We start from the raw sequence: 27,546 nt of genomic DNA, 5'->3' as shown, positions 1-27,546 counted from the left end.
CAGGCAGAACTTACTAAATGTTTATTGAATAAATAAATGATTAGAGGTAGAAAGAAGCATACTATTTTAAACATTCCTGTTAGTAGCTCACCAAATAATAGACAATTTGAAAATTTCTGTCTGAGTACATGTTTAATAACTGGGGCTACTAAATATCAGATTGTTCTAGGATAAAAAGAAGCAAAGCTGCCATTAACAAGAACAGATATTTTATTGCCTAGGAATGGCTTAATTTACTTATCAGGAATTCACTAGATAACTGCTGACCACTTTATTTCACTTTGACACTAATAAATAGCTCAAGGATCTCAGTAAATAACTGGTTTGTAGAAAGAATCTGCTTTTGAATTTCAATGTGCAAGGTGCCTTTCACCCATACTCAATATATTTTGACCACGTAATTTTTTTAGTAACTGAAGGCATGATCAGTAGATGTAGGTATCAAAGGGCTCTGTTGCCACACACTAAGTTTAGGAAGCCAAAGTAGAATTCCTGCTTCTTAGGAAGTAGGCAGTTGATGCTCACTGAATTGATCAATGAATATGCTATTTCTGATACTGAAGTTAATTTCATAGTTTGTGTTTGATATTTTGGGGAATGTAACAAAAGATCTCAGTTCTGTAGTGTTTGTGCTCTCTTTAATTTATAGCAACAGTATGAGAAGGTCCTTTTGGAATCCTGAATTGGTGATGGGATTGTAAAAATTAATTGATTTGACAAGCAGGTTCACAAGGTATGTGATATCAAAGGCAGATCATAGACTATGTGCTGAAGCACATAAGAAGCGTTAAGTGAAGTAGTAGTCTTAAACCATCGAGAGTTAGTGAAAATCAAGATAAGCAATCTATCCAAGTATCTTTTCTCCTTTCCCCTATGCTTTTCTCCTTCTATTTCTGGAAAATTACTTGAACTAACTATCTGACTCTTAGAATACAAATTCTGATTAGTAAAACACTATAAATTTCCTTCAATTGCTCCCCAGATCAACTCAGTTCTCCCAAATGTTTTCTTGGGTGAACCTGTGGAAGCTGAAGGCTCACAGGCAGCAAGAAAGAGAATAAATTTCTATAAGAAATTTTGTTTTCACTGTCCAAGCCAAGGGGCAAACCATCATCCATATTACCAAGACAATTATTGCCTGACCATATAGCATTAGACCATCTCAAAATCCTAGTTCTCTGGCACATGAAAAATAGCAATGACACTCAAAGTCTGAAAAATCTAATCTTCCACATACAAAATACCAAGAAAAGAATTATGAATGAGTACCACTACACACCTATTAAAATGGCTAAAATCTAAAACACCAACACCACCAAGTGCTGGTGAGGATATGGAGCAACAGAAACTCTCATTTATTGCTGGTGGAAATGCAAAATGGCATAGTCATCCTAGAAGACAGTGTGGTAATTTACAAAATTACATATGCTTTTATCATAAGATACAGCAGTTATACTCATTGATATTTACCCAAATGAGTTGAAAGCTTATATTCACTCAAAAACGTGCCACTGATGTTTGTAACAGTTTTATTCACAATTGCCAAGACTTGAAATCCACCAAGATGTCCTTCAGTAGGTGAATAAATAACTGTGATACATCCAGAAAATGAAATATTATTCAGAGCTAAAATGAGATGAGCTATCAAGCCATGAAGAGACATGAAGGAAATTTAAATGTATATTACTAAGAGAAAGAAGCAAATCTGAAAAGGCTTCATATTATATGATTTCAAATATATAACACTCTGGAAAAGGCAAAACTATGGAGACAGTAAAAAGTGGTTGTCAGGAATTAGGGAGGAGGGAGAGATGAATTGTCTGGGCACAGAGGATTTTTATGACACTGACACTATTCTATGTGATGCTATAATCGTGGATATGTTGTCATTATGCATTTGTCAAATCTCATAGAATGTGAAAAACCAAGAGTGAACTCTAGTGTAAACTATGGACTTTGAATGATAATGATGTGTCAATGCCGATTCACCAATTGTAAGAAATGTACCACCCTGACATAGAATCCTGGAGTAACAGAGACTGCTGTGAGTTGGGGGTAGGGTGTGTGAGAGGGTATATAGCAACACTGTACTTTCCACTCAATTTTGTTTTGAACCTAAAACTGCTCTAAATAGTAAAGTCTATTTAAAAAATAAAGTACTCTTTGGAGGCACTGGAGAATTACCAAAAGATGACAGTGGAGGGCATATGACGCTTGAAAGAAAGCAGCACTGCATGTGAGCTGTATTTATTTGGCTTTTGCCCTAAAAGTATTCTTCAGTATGTGCAACCCTTGGAGGATAGAGCTCAAGCTGGAGAAGGCTATATTATAGAATTGAAAAGTCAGAGGTTAGAGTTTGGGGATGCCAACGCATCTGGATATTGAGGAAGGAAATACTGTAAAACAGAGTCATAGAGGGTGGGGGGAACCCCAAATCTACATGTAAACACCTCTCAAATGGTTGGCAAATGTTCAACTGTGACTGTGTGCAATGAGATTCCAATAAGCCCCAGAGAAAATAATCAACTGGAACACTAAAAAGTTGACCGAGATTTCTGCAGCTGCTTACTGCTGTGAAGACAGAATTGGGAGTTAATGTCCTCTCAAGTTAGAAGGGCTTGGTAAACATCTCAGGCTGCCCATGGAATCCACAGAAGGGACTTGCCTTAGGAGTAAAGACTATATCCCAGCGTGTCTGGAATTGGTGAGTTCTTGGTCTTACTGACTTCAAGAATGAAGCCACAGACCCTCATGGTGAGTGTTACAGTTCTTAAAGATGTTGTGTCCTGAATTTGTTCCTTCAGACATTCAGTTGTGTCTGGAGCTTCTTCCTTCTGGTGGGTTCACGATCTCCCTGTCAGGAGTGAAACTGCAGACCTTTACAGTGAGTGTTACAGCTTTCAAAGGCAGCACATCTGGAGTTGTTCATTCTTTCTGGGGGGTTCACGGTCTTGCTGGCTTCAGGAGTCAAGCTGCAGACCTTCACCGAGTGTTACAGCTCTAATGGCAACGTGGACCCAAAAAGTAACAGCAACAAAATTTATTATAAAATTCCACATTGCCACAAGGGACCCAAGCAGGTTGCCGCTGGTGGCGCCGCAGCCTGCTTTTATTCCCTTATCTGGCCCCACCTGCATCCTGCTGATTGGTCCATTTTGCAGAGAGCTGATTGGTCCGTTTTGACAGAGTGCTGATTGGTGCATTTACAATCCTTGAGCTAGACACAGAGTGCTAGATGGAAAAGTTCTCCAAGTCCCCACTAGGTTAGCTAGATACAGAGTACCAATTGGTGTATTTACAACCTTGAGCTAGACACAGAGTACTGATTGGTGTATTTACAAACCCTGAGCTAGACACAGAGTGCTGATTGGTTTATTTACCATCCTCTAGCCAGACATAAAAGTTTTCTAAGTCCCCACCAGATTAGCTAGATACAGAGTGCTGATTGGTGCACATATCATCCTCCAGCTAGATATAAAACTTCTCCAAGTCCCCATCAGGCTCAAGAACCCAGCTGGCTTCATGTAGTGGATCCTGTACCGGGGCTGCAGATGGAGCTGTTGGTCAGTCCAGAGTCTCGCCTGCACTCCTCAGCCCTTGGGCTGTCGATGGGACCAGGCGCCACGGAGCAGGGGGCAGCACCTGTTGGGGAGGCTTGGGCAGCACGGGAACCCACCGCAGGTGGGGAGTTCAGACATGGCCGGCTGCAGGTCCAGAGCCCTGCCCTGCAGGGGGGCAGCTAAGGCCCTGCCAGAATTTGAGTGCAGTGCCAGCAGGCCGGCACTGCTGGGGGACCCGGGGCAACCTTCGCATTGCTGGCCCGGGTGCTAAGCCACTCACTGCCCTGGGCTGGGGGCGCCTGCCAGCCGCTGCCTGTGTGGGGCCCACCGAGCCTGCGCCCGCACCCCCGGACCTCACCCTGGCCCGCGAGCGCCACTGGCAGCCCCGGTTTCCACCCGCGCCTCTCCCTCTACACCTCCCTGCAAGCAGAGGGAGGCGGCTCCGGCCTCAGCCAGCCCAGAGAGGGGCTCCCACGGTGCAGTGGTGGGCTGAAGGGCTCCTCAGGCCCCGCCGGAATGGACGGGGAGGCCAAGGAGGCGATGAGAGTGAGGGCTGCTAGTACATTGTCACCTCTCACCAGGATTAAGAAAACCACCATAAGATTAATGGTAAAACCTATAAGATGACCCTAACAAAACTTAAACCAAACCTTTAAGAGACAGGTAAATAATTCATCAATAATTATACTGTTAAAACAAAATGTAAAGTTCAGAGGAAAATAATAGGATCTAGATTTTCTGAAATGTATCATACACAGTGTTCTGAATACAATTTTTAAAAAATGCCATACATTGAATGTCACAGGAAAATGTAATCTATAGACAACAAGAAAGAAACAGCCAATAGCAACAGATCAAGAGGCAAGCCAGATCTTGGAATTAACAGACAAGTCCTGTAAAATAACTATGATAAATACGGTAAAGAATTTAGAGAAGCATGGAGCTATAATGGCAGACAAGGTAAAAACAGCAAAATTGAAAGAAAAAAAATAACGGAAATCCTAGAACTGAAAAGTACGATATCTGAAATAACAAATTTATTAGATGGGATTAACACAGATTGGAAACAACAGGAAAGTAAACATTAGTACATCCATAAAAATTTTTGAAACTGAAGCCAGAGGGAATAGACTAAGAAAAAAATGAACAGAGCTTCAATAACCTGTGGGATGGAATCAAGTGGTGCAGCGTACATATAAGTGGGGCCCCAAAAGTAGAAGAGAGAAAATAAGGCAGAAAAAATATTTGAAGAAAAACTGGCCAAAGTATTCCAATTTTTACATTAAAAAAACCCAACAAAACAAAAATTCTCAAACCACAGAATCAGGAGGCTAAGCAAACCCCAAGCAAAATAGAAATAAAGAAAAACACATTTGGGAACAGAGTATCAAATTGCTGAAAATCCATCCAGAGGAAAAAAGAAACATTATTTATAGGAAAACAATGATAAAAAATTATCATTCGTTTTCAACAATAGAAGCCAAGAAACAATGGGATGACCTTGTTAAAGTGCTGATAGAAAAGAAAAGTCCACCTAGAATTTAAATTCAATGAAAACATCACTTAAATACTAAGGTGAAATAAGAATTTTCAGATAAATACAAATGGAGAAAATTTGTTACTAGTATAAAAGAAATGTGTAAGGGTTCTTTAGATGGAAGGAATAAGTTCCAGTGTTCAATAGCATGGTAGGATGACTATATATAGTTAACAACAATTTGTTGTATATTTCAAAATAACTAGAAGATTTGAAATTTTCCCACCACAAATAAATGATAAATGTTTGAGGTGATAGATATCCTATGACTGGACATTTCTATTCCAGCCACTGGCTCAAATTTTTACTCCATTTACAAACAAACTTCTTGAACGTTGTCCGAATTTGCAGTCTCTACTTTCTCATTCTCTCTTCTACCTCTCCTAATGGGGCTTCAGGTTTCATCACGCCTCTGTTCCTGCAGAGGTCACCATGCCCTCCAAAAGGCCAGATGTAATGGCCACTTCTCTGTCCACCTCGTGCTTGGCCTTTCTGCTCATTCAACGTGCCTGCCCACTTCCTCCTTTTTGTAACACTCTTCTTGTGGAAACACTGGTGGCACTCTCTCTGGTTTTGTCCCACCTCACTGGTTACTCCTTTTCTACCTCCTTTGCTGGAATTTCCTTTTTAGCTTTTCCTCTATTTGTTGATGTCCCCAGAGCTCAGTCCTGGGCCCCTTTCTTATCTGTTTTACTCTCCTCCTGATACCATTGATTCCTGTGGTTTTCTTTTCACCTACTTGCCAATAACCTCTGTTCTGCATGTGAGGATCTCTGTCTCCAGACACAGGCTTCTGATCCTAGTGTCAGGGTGGTTGGAGTGTGGTCTCTTCTCCTGTTCCACAACACTATATATCCTACCTATTTAGCAAATTAGGATCTGTCTCTAGATCCTAATTAAACTGGGTTAGAAACCCAGTTTCTTTTTTTTAAATAAAATATTATTTCAAAAGACTATTACTCATCATTAAAGGATATTTTTTATGGTAAATTATTTTATGATTTCAACATAGGAAAGGCCATTTCATACCACATGTAGCCAAACGCATTGCCTTTGTTTCAGTTTCAAGCTTCCTTGGCTCTAAATTTAAAAGTGAACTCAAGTCAACCAGAGTGTAAATTCTCTGTGTGTGGCCTGCCTTCCCTCGTCCCCTAATTTTGTAGTTGGAAACACCTTAAAAGGAAAAATAACTCCCCTTTGGGTAAAGTGAAGCAAAAATGTCAACAATTTCTATACTATCTTGAACAAATGTACATTTCCTGTCATTGTACTTTGTGGTTAAGAGTGAGCTCTTGAGAGAAAATGGGGAAAAGAAATAGAAAAACATCAAAGCACATGCAGAAACCATAAAAACAGAAAAGAGGGCTATGTGAGAACTTAACTAGGGATGGGGGAAAAAGTAAACAGATCTATTTCATTCTCCTGCCAGCAAAATTTTTAGCATCTCTCAGAACAGTTGGTAAGAATAAAAGATAGGCTTTCTCCATTAAGCTTCCCAGTCTCTGCAGAATTGAGGTTGGTGTTTACTCTCCATCTCTTTGGACAACTGGTTCAGCCTGTAACTGAGCCTCCTTGTGTAGAGGTGATGTGTGACTTATTTCTTCGGCAGTTTGCGTTCACTCACCACAATACAATTACCACTTTGTCTTCCCCTGGGGTGCACTCCTAAGGCTGAAGGATGCTCTCCCTTCCCCAACACCAATCTCCTCAAATGCTTGGTTAATACTCTGGAAATTCCTACAGGAGTGTCCATACACAAAAACCACAAACAAATTTGAGAACAGCTATCATTAAAAATCACCATGGGATTGCTAGAAGGTGCAAGAAGGGGAAGTGGGGAATAGTAGTGCAGTGGAAGTTAATGTTGAGGAGGAGGAGGAAGATTGACGTAGATTTTGAAGAACTCCGGTTTTTATGCCTTCTTGCAGAAAATTCCTCCATTATGCCTATTTCCCAATTGCAGAGGTGCGTTTGTGGGTGAAGAAGTGTGTGTTTAAAGTAAGATTATATGATATGTGTTTTATTGTCTCTGAAACAACTGGTCCCATCAGTTGAAATTTGTCATTCGAGCTTTGTATTTTACAGCCACAATCTGTGAGAAGTTGTAATGCTTGAGTATATACAAAGGTTTATGAATACATTGTATAAAGATAAAATCCTCCTTCTTACTGCTCCCAAAGACTTTTTGCAAAGGAGCAGGCGGTTAAAGAAAGAGGTTGTTAAATAATGCAAGTCTTAGGGGCACTAGTAAATTCCTCTGCAAAGCAAATAGTGCAAAGCTGCTTACAATCAGAAAATAATGAATAAAGATTGAAGATGGATAAAAGCTGAAGTAAACAGCAGTTTAAAAAATGAAGAGGGGGAACATTAGTGTGCATCTGAACTTTTTATAAGCTCTGATCATTTCAGGAAAAATGTCAAACTGCTATTTAGTCAATGAGAGATTTGGACATGCATAGGAATGGTAATTAATGAAACACAGTCTTACAAGAAGGGTAAATTGGAGTTCAGATCTCTTTTTCTTTCCCTCTCTCTCTTTTTACAACTTTATTGAGATAATTTACATGCCATAAAGTTCACTAAAGTGTACAATTCAGTGTTCTTTAGTGTATCTCCAGGATTGTGCAACCATTACCATAATCTAATTTTAGAACAATTTTTATCATTCCCAAAGAAACCCCAGTGCTAATTAATATTCCCTTCCCATTATTTCCTCCTCCTAGCCCCTGGCAACCACTAATCTACTTTCTGTCTCCATGGATTTGCCTATTCTGGCATTTCATACAAATGGAATCATACAATATGTTGTCTTTTATGACTGGATTCTTTCACTAGGCATAGTGTTTACAACATTTATTTATGTTGTAGATGCTGTCAGTACTTCATTTCATTTATGTTCAAATAGTATTCTATTGAATGGATATACCACGTTTGTTTATCCTGTCATCAGTTGATGGACGTTTGGGTTGTTTCTACTTTGGGGCTATTATGAATAATGCTATTATAAATATTATGTACAGGTTTTTATGTGGACATGTGTTTTCGTTTCTTCTCCGTAGATACCCAGGGATAAAATCACTAGGTTGTATGGTAACTACGTTTAACACTGTGAGGAACTGCCAAACTGTTTTCCAAAGTGACTGCACATTTTTGTATTTCCACCTGCCCAATGTGTGAGAGTTCCACCTTCTCTACATCCTCACCAACATTTTTTATTGTTTGTTTTTTTAAAAACATTTTAGCCTTCCTAGTGAGTGTGAAATGGTGTTTCATTGTGACTTTGATTGGCATTTCCCTAATGACTAATGAAGTTGAACATCTTTTTATGTCCTTATTAGCCATTTATTTCTGTCTCTCTTGCCACCATAGATTCATTTATTATTCTTTAATCTTCCATCCTTTCTTCTCTCTGGAAATCTAGCACAAAACCTAGATAGGTAGGAACTGCATTGAGAGGCCATTTTTCTGTCCTGCAGCTGTGTCCCAATAAAACTCAAGGACAAGTTTATTAATATTGATTCTGAACCATTAAAATTACTAATTTTGGCTACATTCAAGCCAGAAGATTTTTATTAAGTGCTTTGTTCAAACTAGTGGAATATTGTGGAGTTACTTACCATTAGGCTTAAAATCTAGTAAGGAATACAAGTTAAGTCCACCAATAAGTGTGAAATAAGGAAGAAATAGGTAAATATCATAAGAAAGGTATTGCAGAGTGCTATCTATGGCTGAAGTGAAAACCTTGAACATGTGCATATCCTTTGGCCTAGCAATCCATTACTAGAAATCTATTCTAAGGAAATAGCTACACATTTCCATAGAAGTTTAGATACATGGATATTTACCAGAGCAATATTTCTGTTTGTAAAAAAAATCAAACAGTTCAATAGGTAGGTAAATAAATTATAATCTTTGCCCAAGTATTATTTCTAATTGTGAAAAATCAAACAGTTCAATAGGTACATAAAATTATAATATATCCATATAATATTTATACATTTATTTAAAATTATGCACAAATATGTTTATTATATAATATGCAGAAAGTATGGGAAATCTTCTGGGGCCAGGAAAAGAAGTTGGGATGGGAATAAAACCAGAGAGGTAAACAGGTGAGTTGATACTGCACCTGGCTTGGGGAGAAGGGATTGGGGAGGGACTTAGTTTCAGTAATTTAGGGATTTAGGTTTCAGCATTCACACAGGGCCAGGAGAGAAGACTTAGGGTCTACTAAAGGTAACTGATTCCCCAGCATGCAACCAGAGTCATTACAGGGCTACAACCTCCAGAAAAGGATAGATTAGAAAAAGTGTCACTCAACAGCGGAGGTGCCATGGAACTCTGAATGTCTTGGGTTGGTCTCTGAGTCGAAAAAAGAAATCTATTTTGAGAATTTGTATTCAAAGACCTATAACTCATGTAGGGTTGGGGCTCACATTATGCTACCTGAGTTCAAGAAGACCTCAAAGTAAGAAATTAACAAAAAATTATCTCCCAGCCAAAGGCCCCAGGGTACTTGTCAGAAGAAGATTGCTTGGGTCACCAACTGATCAAGTTTCCTAAAGATGAGCACATAATCCACAATTCAAGGTCAGTTTCTTCTACTTCATATATTTTTTTCTACAAGATTCTTCATTTTTCAGAAGTCTGAAAAGAAGGTCCACATTCACTCTTATCACTTTCATCTTTAAATGTTGCTTCTTATTTCTTTTTGGCAGCTTGGAAATCCTGCCTTAGTTAAACTATAAAATCGTGACAAGTATATGTCAGTGAGGATTATTTCTGAGTGGAATTAAATGGGCTCTCTTAATGTGCTGAATAACAACATGCCAAAATGATCCTTCAGATCAGGAAACAGCTAAGCAATTTTTTTTTGCTGCTTATGTTGCTTTATTGTTGGCATTTTGTGATTTATCTAGTAACCCCTTATCTGTAGTCATACACACTCCTATTTTTAAAAATCATCTTCTTTAAACCATTGTTATCTATTTGACTAATTTCAGAGCACTTTGTCTTTGTAATGCCAGCCAGTGCATCTGTGATTCTTTGCTTTGCAGCATCCACTGCTCCATCTATGCTTTCAGTTTCTCTTTAGTATTTACAAATGTGTAATTTGTCAGGTATCATAGTGCATCTTGCTTTAACCGTCATTATTTATTCTTTAAAATGAGTTAGTGCCATTCATTTATAACTTTTTTCTTTTTTTGGCTTTTAATATCTGTAAGTATCATTTATAATTTGTAAAAAAAAAGTATTATTATTATTATTATTATTATGAGACTACCACTACTCTTGAAATCTTTTGCTCTAGGTTTCTGCTGACTTGTACTTCTTCAATGATGGATGGTGTAATTTATTTTAACAGAAACTCAATTTTTTTGATGCTTTGTTCATTGATTTAGAAACTCATCTGGCTAGATAGTCCTGTTTTTCCTCTTTCATATTATTTTTACTTTTAAGTTTTAGTTAAAGCTCGGAGGTGGTGTCCTCCATAAAGTAGTCCTATAGACTGCAACAAGGGGACAAGCAGACAAAACCATGTCTTGTGGAAAAGTGTTTAAGATTCTGGAGATGATTCACCTAAAAAAGAGAGGACTCAGGAATATTGGGGCAATGAGGGAGTTGGGGAATAAACAAGGAAGGAATTCTAGCCTTAATATGCAGAGGAAAATGTTAATTAGAACCATGCAACAACCAGATAGATGACATTGCAGATGAGGTGTTTTTTTGTCAGTAGGATTCGAAATATCAGGCACAATCCTTAATCATGGACCCAAGATTTTGCTCCATTTTAGACTTGTATAATATGCTTTCCACAATAGGAAGAAAAAATAAGCGTATGAATTATGACATACACAGTTCTCTTAAAATTTAATTGTTTCAATCATGAGATGAAGCTTGAAAATAAGGTGCCATTATATTTTATAACTATTTTCCTCCCACATCCTTAGAAGAAGAGATTTCTCTGTGATATCACCCATGTTCTTTTTATGGCTTTTCATACACTTACCTTTGGGGCACCATATGTGGAAAAACAAGGCAGCACTTTTGACAAGTAGCCTTTATTCTCTCTTTACTCTTCAGAATAGTCATTAAAGGAACAAGTGAGGAAATATTAAAAGCATTTTGTTTCTGATAAATAGAAATTATTCTATAAGTATATTTACATACTCATGGATATGATTGGTTCTTTGTTTTTGTTAACACCTAAATGAATTTAGTTATCATTTCTAAACTAGACAAAGTTTATCTTATAAAGAAAACAAAACAGAAGAAAAAATAGCAAAGCCTGGATTAGCCGTCAGTTGTCCCACAGTTCCACAATGGGGCACTATTGAGTTTTGCAAGTTGCCCTTTAGAGAAAGGGAACCTTGATACAAATGATCACCTAAAAGGCACTAAGTTGATTTCTCATAAATTAATTATGTAACATGTAGTTCTCTTTAAATGGAAATAACAATTCCTCACTAAAGAGCTGAGTATATATTTGTGTAATCTTACTTCAAATACATCGCAATCTTCTGTTAAATGGTATCAATTGGGCCTGAATACTTTGGAGATATGAACAAGCCTATGCTTTCTCTATAAAAATATAAAAATATGCCAGTAGTATGCTAGATTAGAAATTCTCTTTTAGGCTTTGGATTTGTGAATATGGAAAGAATTATTTGAGTATTTAGATTATTTTTAAGTCATCTAAAGTCCCATTAATTTGCAGTCCCTTCAAATATACCACTTTGCACTAATATTGGGTTGAGACGATGCCATATATAAATAACCAGCTAATTTGATGACGATAGCAAACTGGTTGTTCAGCACTGTGTAGGTAGATCAGATGAATTATTTATTGGTTCTATTTTCTTTTGAAGTTGTTCTTTGTCATCATTAATGAATGTATAAATGTACAGTATTTAGGTATGCATTTTTCTTACTAATGTTTTTTATTCCTGTTGGATGAATGAGCTTTTGTATAAGAGCAATTCTGAGAAGAAAGGGAGAAGAAAATGAATGTGTTATGTAAAACATTGTTTTATTTTTCTGTCTTGCTTCAGAGAAAGGAGATGTATCCTCTGGCGGCATCTTGCTCTGTCCATTTTTGCCAGTTAGCAGAATTACCCACCTGGTGAGGAGCACATTGGAGAAATCCGTGGTACATTTAGATGGGAGGGGTGAACAAATGAGAATCCACTATACTGAGAGACAGTGTAAACATTTCATAAATTCTGTACCCATGATACTAAAAAAAGTACAATTATTAAGGCCTCAGTAGCCTCTTCCATGACACATAATACGCCTGATAAGTAAGAAGGCAAAGTCACAGTGTGACCCAACCGATCCACGAGATCTTCAGTGAGTCAACGCAATAGGCAAATTTCAGAAGTGGAAATAACAGAATCCACTCTGGTTAGTTTAAGCATGACATGGATTTGTTAGAGAACATTGGGAATCTCACAGAATCTCTGAAGAGAATCTAATTTACCTGGCATACATTTGGTGAGAGGAAACTCAATCACATTTGCTGTGTTCTACTTTCTACTTATTGAAATTCTGTGCTCATTTTGGGTGCAAATCAAGTCTCACTTCCTCCCGGAAACCTCTTCTGGCTCTCTCAGTCCTGACTCATCTTACAGAAGTCTGGTACTTAGAGATGTAAGAGGCTTCAGAGACATTCAATCCAACCTTGCACCCAGTGGGACCTGGAGTATCCCAGGAAGAATGTCATTCGGCTTCTGCTTACCTTCACCTAGAGAAGGACAGAGCTTTGCCTGCCAGCAGAGGAACCTCCTCAAATGGTAAGTCCTTAAAGGTCTTTTCCCAATGGCCTGGAAAAATATTATGTCATTTTTATGTTGTTCCAGATATGCCAGTCTGTGAGTACCATCATGGCTATAATAACACTTACCATCTATCTCCCCTCTGGAATATGCTGAGAGACAGGACATTTCCTTAGTCCTCAGTCATCATAACCCCAGCACAGTGCCTGGCAATTAATTAATAGCCATTGAAGAAATACTGGTTTCTACATTGATAGTTCTGGGGGCTGGAATGGCTTGTGCTTTCAGCCTCTGCAACATTGTTCTGTTAACAAATCTCATTTGAGCACAATGAAACTCTTTCTTAAAGAATATGGCATGCATATACCAACTAGAGCTCATTTAATGAGTAGAAAGAAAGCCAGAGTTACTTCTTTCAGGGATTAAAAAAACTAAATTGCTAGCACTTTTAAAGAATCAAGGCCAATGCTTAATCATCCAAACTAGATTTTTTTTGTGTGTGTGTGTGTGTGTGGAATTAATATCAAGCTCATCTGTCTGTTGTTTCTGTACCATGTTTTGTTCCTTTCTTTGAAGTTCAGGCCTGCATGTCTGTCTGCGACCTGAGACATTCCTCCCATTGTCTATGATCTTGTAACTCTTACCTGAAGTGGCATTGATATGACATTGACAGGTTTCTTCTGCACTCTGGTCATTTGAGCCTGAGATCAACTCATTTGGCCTATTACCTCCTCCTTGCCTGTTGAAGGCCATGCATTCCATATTGAAAATGATTCCACTTACTGAAGAACAAGGGACAACAAAGTAGCCTGATAGCCTGGCTTCTCCCAGTCATCAAAGAGTTCTGTGTGGAGTCACACTGAGTTCTTTATATTTTTGTTTCTCCCCATTTCATCCTCTTCCCTTTCTTTCCTCTACTTCTGTCCTTTAGCCATTTTGGAATTACGGGGGATCTTATGGTCAGGTTTCAGTTGTTAGATGCAGGCATTACTTTGAAGCCACGTGCTCTTTGAGAATATCTAAGCATGAAATCCTCCCCCTCTTTTCTCAGATTTATTTGAAAGTCTCTTAGGCTTGCTGTTTAGTTTTTTTTTCCTGACCATAAAAATAAAATCGGTTCATTAGCAAATATTTAGAAAACACAGAAGAGTACTGAGAATAAAATAAAACTATTTATGTTCCCCTCAGAGGATTCTGTTTTCCATTTTGGGGTATGCACTGTGGTTACATTGTAACAAGTCCCAAAATATGCTTTGCACCTCTCCTTGTATGTGTGAACTTTTGTCTTTGGGGGGGGTCACAGAATATGAGACAACATAAAAAGTCCCATTTAACATTTCTGGTTTAATGTAAATGTGTATAATCTATATATAATACAGTGGGATGCCATTTGGAGGTATTAATTGATTTTTTTCTTCCCAGACTTCCTCTTACCCTCGTAACTTCCCCTCAGATGGGTCAGGAGACAGGAGGCTTCCTTTGCTTCAAGGGAATCTGTCATGGTGGAACCAGGTGACAAAGGCTGCATACTCTGATTTTCAATTTCAAAAACTATAACCAGGAGTGAGACTGATGGATCAGGAAAAAAATGTAGTCAACTCATTTCTTTCCATTACCTTTGTCTTTTTCTATCACAAATATGTGGAAATATGACAAAAGTTTTATTAGGACCTATAACAAAAGAAAACTCCCAATTACAACAACAATAACAAAAATTATCAAAAAATAGGCCGGGCATGGTGGTTCATGCCTGTAATCACATCACTTTGGGAGACTGAGGCAGGCGGATCACCTGAGGTCAGGAGTTCAAGACCAGCCTAGCCTGGCCAACATGGTGAAACCCAGTCTCTATTAAAAATACAAAAAAAAACCCAAAAAACAATAGCTGGGCATAGTGGTGCATGCCTGTAATCCCAGCTACTTGGGAAGCTGAGGCAGGAGAATCCCTTGAACCTGGGAGGCAGAGGTTGCAATGAGCCGAGATCACGCCACTGCACTCCACCCTGGGTGACAGCATGAGACTCCATTGGAAAAAAAAAAAGGACAAAACCACCCTAAATTATCAAGAAATAAATTTCAAAAGAAATGTACAGGTCTAACATACAAAAATTAGTATAAAAATGAGTTTACAGAGGTTCATAAAGGAAGACAAGAAGGCAGAAATAAATGTAGAGAGAGATACGTCTTTTGGGTGAGAGGAAGACTTACTACTACCAAGAGGCTAAATCTCCCTAAATGAACTTGTAAAGTTCAGGCACTCTCAATCAAAATCTCATCAGGATTACTTGTGGAACCTGACAGTATCATCCCAAAGATCAAATGGAAGAGCAAACATGCAGGAATATTGAGGAAATTCTGAGTTGAGAAGTATGAGAAAACTTGACGACAAATCAAAACTATTATGAAGCTGTACAAAACTGGTGCAGGAATAAAAATCCAGATCAATGGAACGGAATAGATATCTGAAATAAATTCTAAGGCATATGAAAGTTTTGGCCGGGCGCGGTGGCTCAAGCCTGTAATCCCAGCACTTTGGGAGGCCGAGACGGGCGGATCACGAGGTCAGGAGATCGAGACCATCCTGGCTAACATGGTGAAACCCCGTCTCTATTAAGAAATACAAAAAACTAGCCAGGCGAGGTGGCGGGCGTCTGTAGTCCCAGCTACTCGGGAGGCTGAGGCCGGAGAATGGCGTGAACCCGGGAGGCGGAGCTTGCAGTGAGCTGAGATCCGGCCACTGCACTCCAGCCCGGGCGACAGAGCGAGACTCCGTCCAAAAAAAAAAAAAAAAAAAAAAAAAAAAAGAAAGTTTTGTTTCCCGAGATTTACTGCAATAATTTCCCAATTTTAAAAATTATAGTCTCCTATCTCTTTTATTAATCCCTTTCTAGCCTTTCTCCCCAAGACAACCAGAGTCATTGCCTAAAAACATAATAGGGTTATATATAAACCTGTGGCTTAAAAGCTTTCAATGGTTTTCCTTGCACTTGGAATTAAATCCATATTCCTACACTGAGCGGCCAGACCCGCTACTCCCGCTAACCTCTCTCACAGCATGCCTCTCCACGCTCAGCATGTCTCAGCCACGCTGGCCGGTTTCCTTCCTCCACAGAGCCAAGTTCTTTCTCCCGACAGAGTGTTTGCATGAGCTGCTCCTTCCACGTGGAGCGCTTTTCCCCGCTCTTTCCCAGGCTGGCTCAATCCTATTATTTGAGCTCCAGCTCCCATTCAGTGGAACTTCCTTCAAGCAGTCTGTAAGAGGAAACTGCCCCACATCAACGCTTCATTATTTTCTCTCTGCGGTCATTTGTTTCCTTCGCAGCACTTTGCAAGTTGCAATACTTAATCTGTTTGCTTAGCATGCATGGTCTCCTCCTCTGTATTCCACCATGGCTGGGACCAGGCTCTGCTCATCCTTGTCCCTCCGGCATCTAGCACAGAACACGCCGCAGCAGTAACTCAGTCAGTGTTTGTGGGGTGAAAGAAGGAGTGCATACATACGCGGATAATAAAGTTAACTCTTTGAATCAGTGGGGAGAAGAAATGATGTTTGGGCAACAGGGTAGCTCTTTGGAACAACAAACCCCACGAATGCCTTACCTTCTTGCATAAAAATGAAGTTATGGTTAATCAAAGTTTTAATGTACAATTTTAAAAACATAACATTTTTGTCTCCACCATCTTCATTGAGTTATAGTTGACAATACAAATTATATATATTTAAGTGTACTATGTGATTATCTGGAATAGATGTACGTTGTGTGATGATTACCAGAATTCAATTAACACATCTATCACCACACAGTTACCATTTGTGTGTGTGTGTGCGTGTGTGTGGCGATGAGGACACTTAAGATCTACTCTGTTAGCAAATTTCAAGTAGACAATACAATAAACTATAATCACCATGCTTTACATTAGATCCGCAGTACTTATTCACCTTATAACTGAAAGTTTGTACATTTGACAAATATCTCCCCATTTTTTTCCATCTCTGAGCCCCTGGCAACCACCTTTCTACTATCTGCTTCTATGAGTTCAACTTTTTTAGTTTGCACATATAACTGAGAACATAAAGTAATTGTCTTTCTGTGCCTTATTTCACTTAACATAATGTCCTCCAGGTTCATCCATGTTGTTGCAAATGGCAGAATTTTATGATTGAATAATGTGTGTATGTGTGTATGTGTGTGTATACATACCACATTTTCTTTATCCATTCATCAGTGGTCACTTATGTTGTTTCCATATCTTGGCTATTGTAAATAATGCTACGATGAACATGATAGTGCAGGTATCTCTTAAACATACTGATTTGGGCTAGGGTCAGTGGCTCATGCCCATAAGCCCAGCACTTGGGGAGGCTGAGGCAGGAGGATCACTTGAGGTCAGGAGTTTGAGACCAGTCTGAGCAACATACTGAGATCCTGTCTCTACAAACAATTTTTTTTTAATTAGCTAGGCGTGGTGGCATATACCTGCCAGCTACTTGGGAGGGTGAGGTGGGAAGATCACTTGAGCTCAGGAGTTCCAGGCTACAGTGAGCTATGATCACACCACTGCACTGCAGCCTTGGTGATGGAGCAAGGCCCTCCTCTTAAATATATATGTATTTCATTTCCTTTGTGTATGTACCCAGAAGTGAAGTTGCTGGATCATATTGTAGTTTAAGTTTTAATTTTTTGAGGAATCTTCATACTGTTTTCCATGACTGTATCAATTTACAGTCCCATCAACAGTTTACAAAGGCTCCCTTTTCTCCACACCCTCACCAACACTTGTTATCTCTTGTCTTTTTGATAATAGCCACCCAACAGGTGTGAGGTAATATCTCCTTGTGAAAACCTTAACATTTTCTAAAGAAAACATAACAATATTTTTACGTATCTTGTGAGCTAATACATGTGTATAATTCTTTGTGGGTTAAAAACAAAACAAAACAAAACAAAATGTGATAGAGGCCATATGTGGCTAAAAGCTTAAAAGATTTACTGTCTGGCCCTTTAAGGAAAAGTTTGGTCATAACTAAGAAATGTCTTGTATCTTTTGTTAAAAATTTAAAATCACTCTATCTTATGTTAAAAAAATTTGGGGCATTGATGTATATAAAGTTAATGTCATAAGCAATATCATTGTCTTGACTTTCAGTGTAAGTTGATGTCACTGTGAGCTAATACATGTGCGTAATTCTTTGTGGGTTAAAACAAAACAAAACAAAACAAATACGATACAGCCTATATGTGACCTAAAAGCTTAAAAGATTTACTGTCTGGCCCTTTAAGGAAAAGTTTGATGATAACTAAGAAATGTTTGTATCTTGCGTTAAAAATTTAAAATCACTCTATCTTATGTTTAAAAAAAAATTGGCATTGATGTATATAAACCTAATGCCATAAGCAATATTATTGTCTTGACTTTCAGTGTAAGTTGATGTCACAGAGACCACACCAAAGGCAATGGTTTAAATGAAACAGAAGCTAATTTTTACCAGGCCAAGCAGTTCAAGGCTGATAGGGTGACTGCAACCTCAATCTGCATCTTCCGTTTCCCAGCCAATGGGAAGATGGACGGGCAAAGGGAAACAGGCAATTTCATCTCATCCAGAAGTTAGTCTCATGGACATGGTGTGCATCTTTTTTGTTCACATTCTGCTTACTGGAATATGGCCATGTCTAGCTGCCTGGGAGACTGGGAATGCTGTCTTTAGATGGACAACCTTCTTCCAAGCTTGAATGAAGAAGCTCCATTATTAAAAGTCGGGGAGAATGATTACTGATGGACATCTTGGAGTTCCTGCCACAAAGAGTAACTTGGCCCCAAAGCTACCATGCTTATTCCTCTCTTCTCACTGATATTTTGCCTTAGATTGGTTTTAAAATTAGTTAGATTTTCCCTTTTTTTTTTTTTTTTTTTTTTTTTGAGACGGAGTCTCGCTCTGTCGCCCAGGCTGGAGTGCAGTGGCCGGATATCAGCTCACTGCAAGCTCCACCTCCTGGGTTTACGCCATTCTCCTGCCTCAGCCTCCCGAGTAGCTGGGACTACAGGCGCCCGCCACCTCGCCTGGCTAAGTTTTTGTATTTTTTAGTAGAGACGGGGTTTCACCGTGTCAGCCAGGATGGTCTCGATCTCCTGACCTCGTGATCCGCCCGTCTCGGCCTCCCAAAGTGCTGGGATTACAGGCTTGAGCCACCGCACCCGGCCATGATTTTCCCTTTTTGAAACTCAAGATTCAAAGTTCACAGAGAGGTCTGTGCTTGTCTTGCCAGTATCAGTTCCCTGTCTTTGCAAAAGTTTATTCATTCTATCCCAGGTTAGCAAACCCATTGCCTTTGTAATACGGACTGATTCAGAAAGCCAAACTATGCATTTCAACATAATCTCTGCTCCAGGCATTCATTTTTAAAACCCTTTTTCTCTCGCAAAGTCATGTTCATCAACCTAATTTGTAGAGCAGCGGTCAGCAAACTTTTCCTTGAAGGGCCAGACAGTAAATCTTTTAAGCTTTTAGGCCACATATGGCCTCTGTCACATTTTGTTTTGTTTTGTTTTTAACTCTCTAAAATGTAAAAAATATTGTTAGCTTTCAGGCTGTACAAAAATAGGCTGCTGAGTTGGATGTGGTGCAAATGCCATAGTTTGCTGACTCTTGTTGCAGAGCAATGTATGTCTGTATATTTCTCTTGAACAGTGAGGAAGTGGAAGTTATGGTATTCCAGCACCAGATGGTATATATCCAGGGACTATAGGGAACATCTTACTACATCTGAACAATGACTACAGCTCTGTAACCCCAATGCAGCTATGTTTGCTGCTACACACTGAGTCTGAGGGCCAAAAATTATAACACAGTCAGATCCTACAGCTTTATGCTCTCTATATATCATGTTGCCAGGATGAAAGTTGAAGTTTGAGGTTCAAGGTTGAAAGATGAAAGTTGAAATTTTTTTCAATGTTATAAACATCAATCTGTATATACCTTTGTTGACACTGTAATAGCTCAGACAATATATAGCTTACAAATGACTTTCAAATTCCCGACTTTAAAATTCATACAGACTGCATAATCTGTAAGTATTCATTATCGTTTGTTATATAAATCAGCAAGTATTTATTGAACGTCTACCATATGCCAGGCAGTGTACTAGACGGCGGGAATACAACAGTTAACAAAACAAAGTCCTTACTCTCCAGTAGGGGGAGCTCACATTCTAGAGGAGAAACATGGACAATAAATAAGCACATACATTTAAAACACAGCCGGTGATGACAAGTGCTGTGATGAAAAACAAAGCAAGGTAAGGAAATAGATATTGTTTGAAGCGACTGTTTTAGAGTGGTAAGAAGGTCTCTAAAATGAGGCGAGAGTTAAACTCAGTCAAGAATGCGATGCAGAAGCAAGCCATACGGTTATCTAGGGGCTATCTCGGGAACTGTGGAGGGTGGGGGGAGGTGCAGGGAGCAGGGTAAAGACCTACAGTGAGGTGTGTTTAGGATCAGGAGAGGGCCAGCTGGCTGGAGTGGAGAGAGGCTAATAAAGCTGGAAAATATAGGACCTTTTAATTCATTATAAGGTCTTTGGATTTTATTTTGCGGAGATGGGAAGCCTTCGAAAGATTCTGAGCAATGAAGGGTTATGATGGAATTGAGGTTTTAAGGGAGCTGTTATCGTTGCTGTGCAGAAAATACAGTAAGGGCAAGGGGAGAACCAGGTGCACGAGGTGGGAGGTTATTATAATTGTGCAGGTGAGAGATGACGGTGGTTGGGCTGGGCGGTGGTGAGAAATGTAACTATTTTCATGTGGTTCAGCACATAAGAAAAAAGTTTGTCTTTAATTGTATATATTTTCCAATCCCGGAGGAATCCAGTACCACCTAATTGTCTATCCCAGAATAGGCACTACTAGCCAAAGCCTCTTACGATGGAAAACACAGGCTAATTAAACTAGGATTTACTATATGGTTTACTTTTATATCTCAAAATCTAGACATAGCCATGTTATAATTGCTAATAAAGGGCCTTGGCTATAAATCAGGATGACTTCATGAAGCAGTACTTGCTTTTAATATTGAAGAATTGACAGAACTCTATTTAGAACTGAGTTATGCACAACACTAATCTTTCAGGGATGGCTTGATTTTCAGTCCTCTGTTTCCATCATTGGATTGCTTTGTTGCAATGGGAATGAACACAAACAAATGTAACTCTATGCCTAACAATGCAAGGCAACAACTGCATACAAACAAAGCTAAGCTCAAAGTGCACGCTCAATTAATCGTTGTGAATGACAACTGAGTGATAAAGTTTAGTATTTAAAACTTAACACATTTAAGTGCTGAGGACACCATAGAAGATTAAATGTCTATGAGTACCCTCCAAGTTAACTTACTTTTCTAAATTACTTCTAGGGAGTGGCTTAGGTACAGGGTAAATAAAGCTTATTTTGTCTCCATTCTTCCATTTCTCTGCCATTTTTTTATTCTCCAGTTTAAAAGTTTTAATTAAAAAGTAAACTTTAATGTCGAAAATGCAAACTTGGGGAGGGCAGAAAGATCACACACAAGCTGTCACTTCACACTTGGAGGGTTGCACAGTGGCCCGGCAGAGCTGCTCTTCACTTCCCAGACAGTGGGGCGGCAGCTGGGCAGAGGTGCTCCTCACTTCCCAGACGGGGCGGCGGCCGGGCAGAGATCTCTGCCATTTTTTAAAGTTCCCTTCAATACTAAGTTTGGAATTTTTTTTCCCTCTCCAACATTCCCCAAACTCACTCACTAGTGGATTTTTTTTTTTTAAGTTATTTGTTTCTCTTAAAAAAACAAAGAGGAGGGTATTTTATGAAGGCAAAATAGGTTCTCTTGCTAAGACTAATCTTTAATCTCTTACTTTATTGATAGTTATAGAAAAGAAAATGTACAGATTCAAATACCTTGTGCAGCTTAATGAGGTTTTATTTATATATATACTCATGCAACTACTATCTTGATCAACATATAACACATTTACGGCATACCAAATAATCCTTTCTGCTCCCTACTAGTCAATACCCCACCAATGGGAATCATATTAAGCTCTATCTCCATAGTTTTGCCTGTTTTTGAACTTTACAAATGGAATCATATAGTATGTACTGTTGGCCCTTCGTATCCATGGGTTACACATCCATGGATTCAGTCAACCATGGGATAAAAATATTTGAAAAAAAAAATTACATCGGCACTAAACATGTACAGACTTTTCCCCTTATCATTATTCACTAAAAAAGACAGTCTAATAACTATTTACACAGAGTTTATATTGTATTAAGTATTATAAGTAATCTAGAGATGATTTAAAGTGTACTGAGAGGGTGTGCATATACAAACCCTATGCCATTTCATATGAGAGACTTGAGCATCCTCAGATTTTAGTACCGGGGCAGTCCTGGAACCAATCGCCAATCATGTGCAGGTACCAAGGGGTCATTGTACTCTTTTGTATCTGGCTTCTTTTACTCAATTTTTTTTGTTTTTGTTTTTTTTCCTGAGACAAGGTCTCACTCTATCACTCAGGCTGGAGTGCAGTGGTGCAATCACGGCTAACTGCAGCCTCAACCACCCAGGCTTGGTTGCTACTCCCACCTCAGGCTCCCAAGCATCTGAAACTAGAGGCATGTGTCACCACACCCAGCTAATTTTTGTGTGTATTTTTTGTAGAGACAAGGTTTCGCTTTATTGCCCAGGATAGTCTCAAACTCCTAGGCTTAAGCGATCCACCCACCTTGGCCTCCCAAAGTGCTGGGATTACAGGTGCCTGCCACCGCATCTGGCCTGGCCTACTCAATATCATGTATATAAAATTCATCCAAGTTGTCACATATAGCAGAAGTTCTTTTTTTATTTTTCACTGCTGTTTGGTATTCTATTGTGTAAGTATACTTCAATTTATTTATCTGTTGTACCGTCTCTGGACTTTGGTAGTCTTCAGTTTTGGGCTATTGTGAGTAAAGCTCTGTGAACATTCTTATACATGTCTTTAGGTGGACATAAGTACTCATTTATGTTGAACGTATACCTAAAGGTTGAATTACTGCATCAGAAGTTTTGTGTATATTGACTAATTTTTGGATAAAACAAAGAATAAATTCATGCCAGAAAGACAATAGTGTTAGATGATTGATTTGAATTGAGAACATTTAATTAAATTACTTGAAATTGTTTGCTTGGTTATTATTTTGCTCTTTATAAAAGACAGTGAAAAAATATACCTCACTCATTAAGACGGCCATTATTTTACAAAACACAGAAAATAACAAGTGTTGGCAAGGATATGGGAAAATTGGAACTGTATGCATTGCTTGTGCAAATATAAAATGGTGCAGCAGCTATGGAAAATAGTATGGAGGTTCCTCAAAAATTCCAAATAGAATTATCACATGATCTAGCAATCCCACTTCTGGGTACATATCCAAAAGAATTGAAAACAGTATCTCAAATATTTATTTGCATACCCATGTTCATTGCAGTGTTATTAAAGATAGCCAGGAGGTGGAAGCAACCTAAATGTCCATCAGCGGATGAATGGATAAATGAAATGTGGTCTATACATACAATGGAATATTATTCAGCTTTAAAAAAGAAGCAAATCCTGCCATGTGCTACAACATGGATGAACCTTGAGGATGTTTTGCTAAGTGACATAAGCCAGTCACAAAAAGACAAACGCTGCATGATTCCATTTATATGAGGAATCTAAAGTAGTCAAACTCTTAGAAACAGAAAGTAGAATAGTGGTTACCAGGGGCTAGTGGGAGGGGAAAAAGAAAAGTTACTGTTTAATGGGTATAGAGTTTCAGATATGCAATATGAAAATTTCTGGAGATTCTTTGCACAACAATGTGCACTGTACAATACACTTAGAAATGGTTAAGATGGTTTTAAAAAGATATTTTAAAAACAACAACAACAACACCCCATATCTTTGATTGAAAAATATTCCTTTCTTATTTTAGGTAAGCAAGTGTTAAAAGAAACGAGATGCAGACTGGTGTCTACTCGATGTACATGTTTCAGAAGCTTTTGTGGAACATCAATGTACTTGCTCATGAAGCCTTCTCTATTCCCTTGTTACCACATGAATGATTTGGGGGAAAATAAGATCCCTGAAGTTGAGTATACTTATATAATTAATTGAAGAAAAGGAACTGGAAACCATAACCACAGGAAGAATGTACAAGACATTTATTTTCTAGCCCTTTCTGATTAAATAAAGCTATTTTTGTACTTCTGATCTTTGCATGAAACAAAAAAACCCTGAAGTCATAGTGACTCATAAATAACCTTGATGAAGCATTCAGTCCATGACCTAGCAGGTTGCAGATTGTCAATAGATGTGATTGAGTGCAAAGACCTCTTGACAACAGCTGTGCTGGTGCTAAAGGCCATCTCCAACAGAACAAATGTTACCTCTCCAGAGGAACAACTGCCTGAAAATCCTGGTGTGGGCACCAGAACTTGATGAGCAAAGCTGAGGCTTTAGGAAGACATCATACCTTTCCCAAAATGGTCATGAATTTAGGTAAGCCAGAGAGCTCTGTAGACATGTGATTCTGTTGATGAATGGCAGGCTTTCCAGCCAAGAATATTATTGGCTCTTAGTTGTCCTAAATTCAGCTTTCTGACTTGACCTTACTTGAAAATAGAATGGGTCAGTCATATGCTCACAGTCGCCATTTATTGTTATGGAATTTGTGAATTAGTTTTTACCTCTGTTGAGGCATACTTTTGGGTTAGTCCTAGGCAGTCTTTGACCTTAGGCCATATGCTGTCTGCCCTACCCTTGCCATAGGCCCCAGGATCTAATTTCAGAATAAAAGTTGGAAAGCTGCCTCCATTCTGCAACTTCCTAAATAGGCCCAGATAGTAATACTATAATAGCTAAACTAGGAAGCATTATTTTTCTCATTAGTCTCTAGTTTTCAATAAAGCAGACACTCTAAATTGTAATACTGTACATTTTCCATGGGACTAAGTACAATTATTTAGATTTACAATTATTTTAAAATAGAATATAAATAATTTTTTCCCTGAATTTAATCTTTTCTTCTTTTTTCCCCTCCCTCCTTCCCTCCCTCCCTCCCTTTCTCTCCTCCCCTCTTCCCCATTGCATCTCTATACCAGCTGAGCTAATTTGAAATAGAAGCCATGAATTTGGACTCGAGTCAGACAATACCAGCACAGCTCTCACTAGCTGTGTAACTTTGGGAAACTCTTACTCCCTCAATGTATCTGTTTCTCTTGTAAGACAAAGATGATAATACTACATCTCTTATAGTTGTGATGATCACAAGATGCTTTGTGCGTGGCTATAGTTAACACTTGATAAATGTTAGCTACTCCATATTATTGATATGTTGTCATAATCACATAAGCAACATCAAGAACATTGATTTGGAGTAAGAAAAAAAAGCTCCTACGAGCCACCAAATTGCCACAGATGATGGCTACAGGGGTTTAAAAACTTTGCAAATTAAAAACACAGGGAAAAAAACTGAGTAGGAAAAATTTATTTTTAGTCAATGAAACAAGAATAAAAATGTTGTGTTACATGAATAAAAATTGGTTCTGGTCTACACCACAACAAGGAAATTTTCCTATGAGTAGCATTTATAGTGGTGAAACTGGTTTAGGAGATGACCTTTCTTTGAATTGAACAGGACATCAGAAAAAAATTTAAGCTTAAAGATCACCTGATCCAACTCAGTCATTTTACAGGTGAAGAGACAGGTTTCAGGAGATTAAGCAACTTGCCTAAGGTTACGTGTCTGGTGGCAGAGCACAATCAGAACCGTGGATCTCCTGATTGGAGCCCAGGGGGTCATTCTACAGGAGCACACAGCTTTTGAAATGTGACAAGATCAAAAAGCCCAGAGAACTTTCACGCTGGAATGAGAACAATTTTGCATTCACATCAGGGCTTATTTTTCATACCTGGAATTCAAAGCATCTGAAAACAGATATCATTATTCCTGTTGTACAAATGGAAAAATCTGGACAAAGATAAGCTCTAAGCTGACTGGCTTTGTTGTCCAACTTCAGGCTCCATAAATACTCTCATCGTGCCTGTGCAAGCTGGTATGTCAACGTGCTGCAGGTGCCTGCTCTGATTCTGGCACACTTCATAGCTTGCTTTCCATTGCCTACTCCTATGTTTCTTGGTCATTGTCAGTTCCTTGCCAAATGCAGATCTTACAAAGGACAAGTATTCTTTTTTCTTTCATAGTACCTGCTGGGCACCATTCAAGAAGTTCAGGATTCACTTCATTCAAGACGTGAACTTCTTGAACAGTGCCCAGCATATACATGACTATCAGTGAGTACTTCTTGAATGAATGAATGAAAAATTGGCACTCTGCATTTCTTTATCTATCCACTCAGATTGGCAGATGAATTTGAGGCTATGTCTAGGCATTGGTTTTGAGACCTCTACCATGTGATGGCCAATTTTATGCTCTGTGACTTTGGGTAAAAAACTAACCTGACCTTGAACCATACCCTGAATTCCAGAGCACAACCTGCTGAGCACGGGACTGACAGGAAGGGGAAAAAGACAGGGTATATCTCAGAGAATTGGACACAGAGGTATAAAATGGAATTCTTCATACCCTGCACATTGTGAGGACTCTGTTGAGCTTCACCAGTGAAGTCAATGAAGTACCTTCTCTGAGAGAAGGAATAGAACCAAACACCTGTATACATATAAATACAGTGAATCCAAATAGGGCCTCCCTCCAGTGGGCCTATTCAGCCAGCATTACCAAGGCTAACTCATCCTTCAGACTGGGTGTATGAGGCTTCTTTTAGCCTCAAGTTGAACTTCATGTTCATTTGATGCATACTTTACCAGTATACGAATAGTCTCTAATTTATAATGGTTCAACTTTACAATGGTATGAAAGTGATACACATTCAACAATCATACTTCATGCCATCATTCTGCTTTTCCCTTTCGGCATGGTATTTAATAAGTGACATAGGAAACACAACATTTTATGGGCTTTGTGTTAGATGATTTTGCCCAGCCATAAGCTAATGTAAGTTTTCTGAACACGTTAGAGGTAGGCTAGGCTAAGCTATGATGTTCAGTAGGTTAGGTATATTGAAGGCATTTTTGACTTACAGTATTTTCCGCTTATAGGTTTACTAAGACATACCTCCACCATAAGTCAAGGAGCATCTGTATACAGACTGCTTACTTGTTCCCATCACAAAGAGTTGAATAGCAAAATAGCTTTAGGCTTTTACTTTTGTTTCCTTAAGCAAAACAGCTTCAACTTCCCTGGTGAACTAGTTCCCTAGTCCACACCCTATGTGAGCAAACAAAAAATCCTCCGCAAAGGCTGTCTTATGCAGAACTGCAGATCTCCTGACTCCCAGATGTCGTCTATAGCATTTTATAGACAACATGGCCCTGAGGGTTCACACCAACTGATACGGTCATCCTCCCAGATGGCACATTTGGGTCATGAGACCCACCACTTCTGAGATTTCACACTACTTTGGCAGTCAAGCCAAAGATATGCTAAATGTGACCTTCTCCTCTAATGTATGCCACAGGGAGATCATCAAGTTATAGTGCGACCTGGGTGTTGGCAAATACATTGCTCACGAGGAAAGCTCCTCAGAATGGGTATTGTGTTTT

The 27,546-nt window shown here is 38.8% G+C and overlaps 1 long non-coding RNA gene across 1 annotated transcript; it reads left to right on the top strand.

Annotated features, from left to right (window-relative positions):
• The first annotated feature begins 10,360 nt into the window (after positions 1 to 10,360).
• LOC116270262 lies at positions 10,361 to 24,936 on the top strand. Its single transcript, XR_004178218.1, has 3 exons — positions 10,361 to 12,890; positions 14,295 to 14,384; positions 23,858 to 24,936. It is a non-coding gene; the product is annotated as an uncharacterized LOC116270262 (long non-coding RNA).
• Positions 24,937 to 27,546: the final 2,610 nt, after the last annotated feature.

Source organism: Papio anubis, chromosome 14 (assembly GCF_008728515.1).
Source record: "Papio anubis isolate 15944 chromosome 14, Panubis1.0, whole genome shotgun sequence".
In the NCBI taxonomy this organism is placed as follows: domain Eukaryota; kingdom Metazoa; phylum Chordata; class Mammalia; order Primates; family Cercopithecidae; genus Papio; species Papio anubis.
Note: the sequence above shows the minus strand (reverse complement) of the source record. Positions and strands in the feature narration are given on the sequence as shown.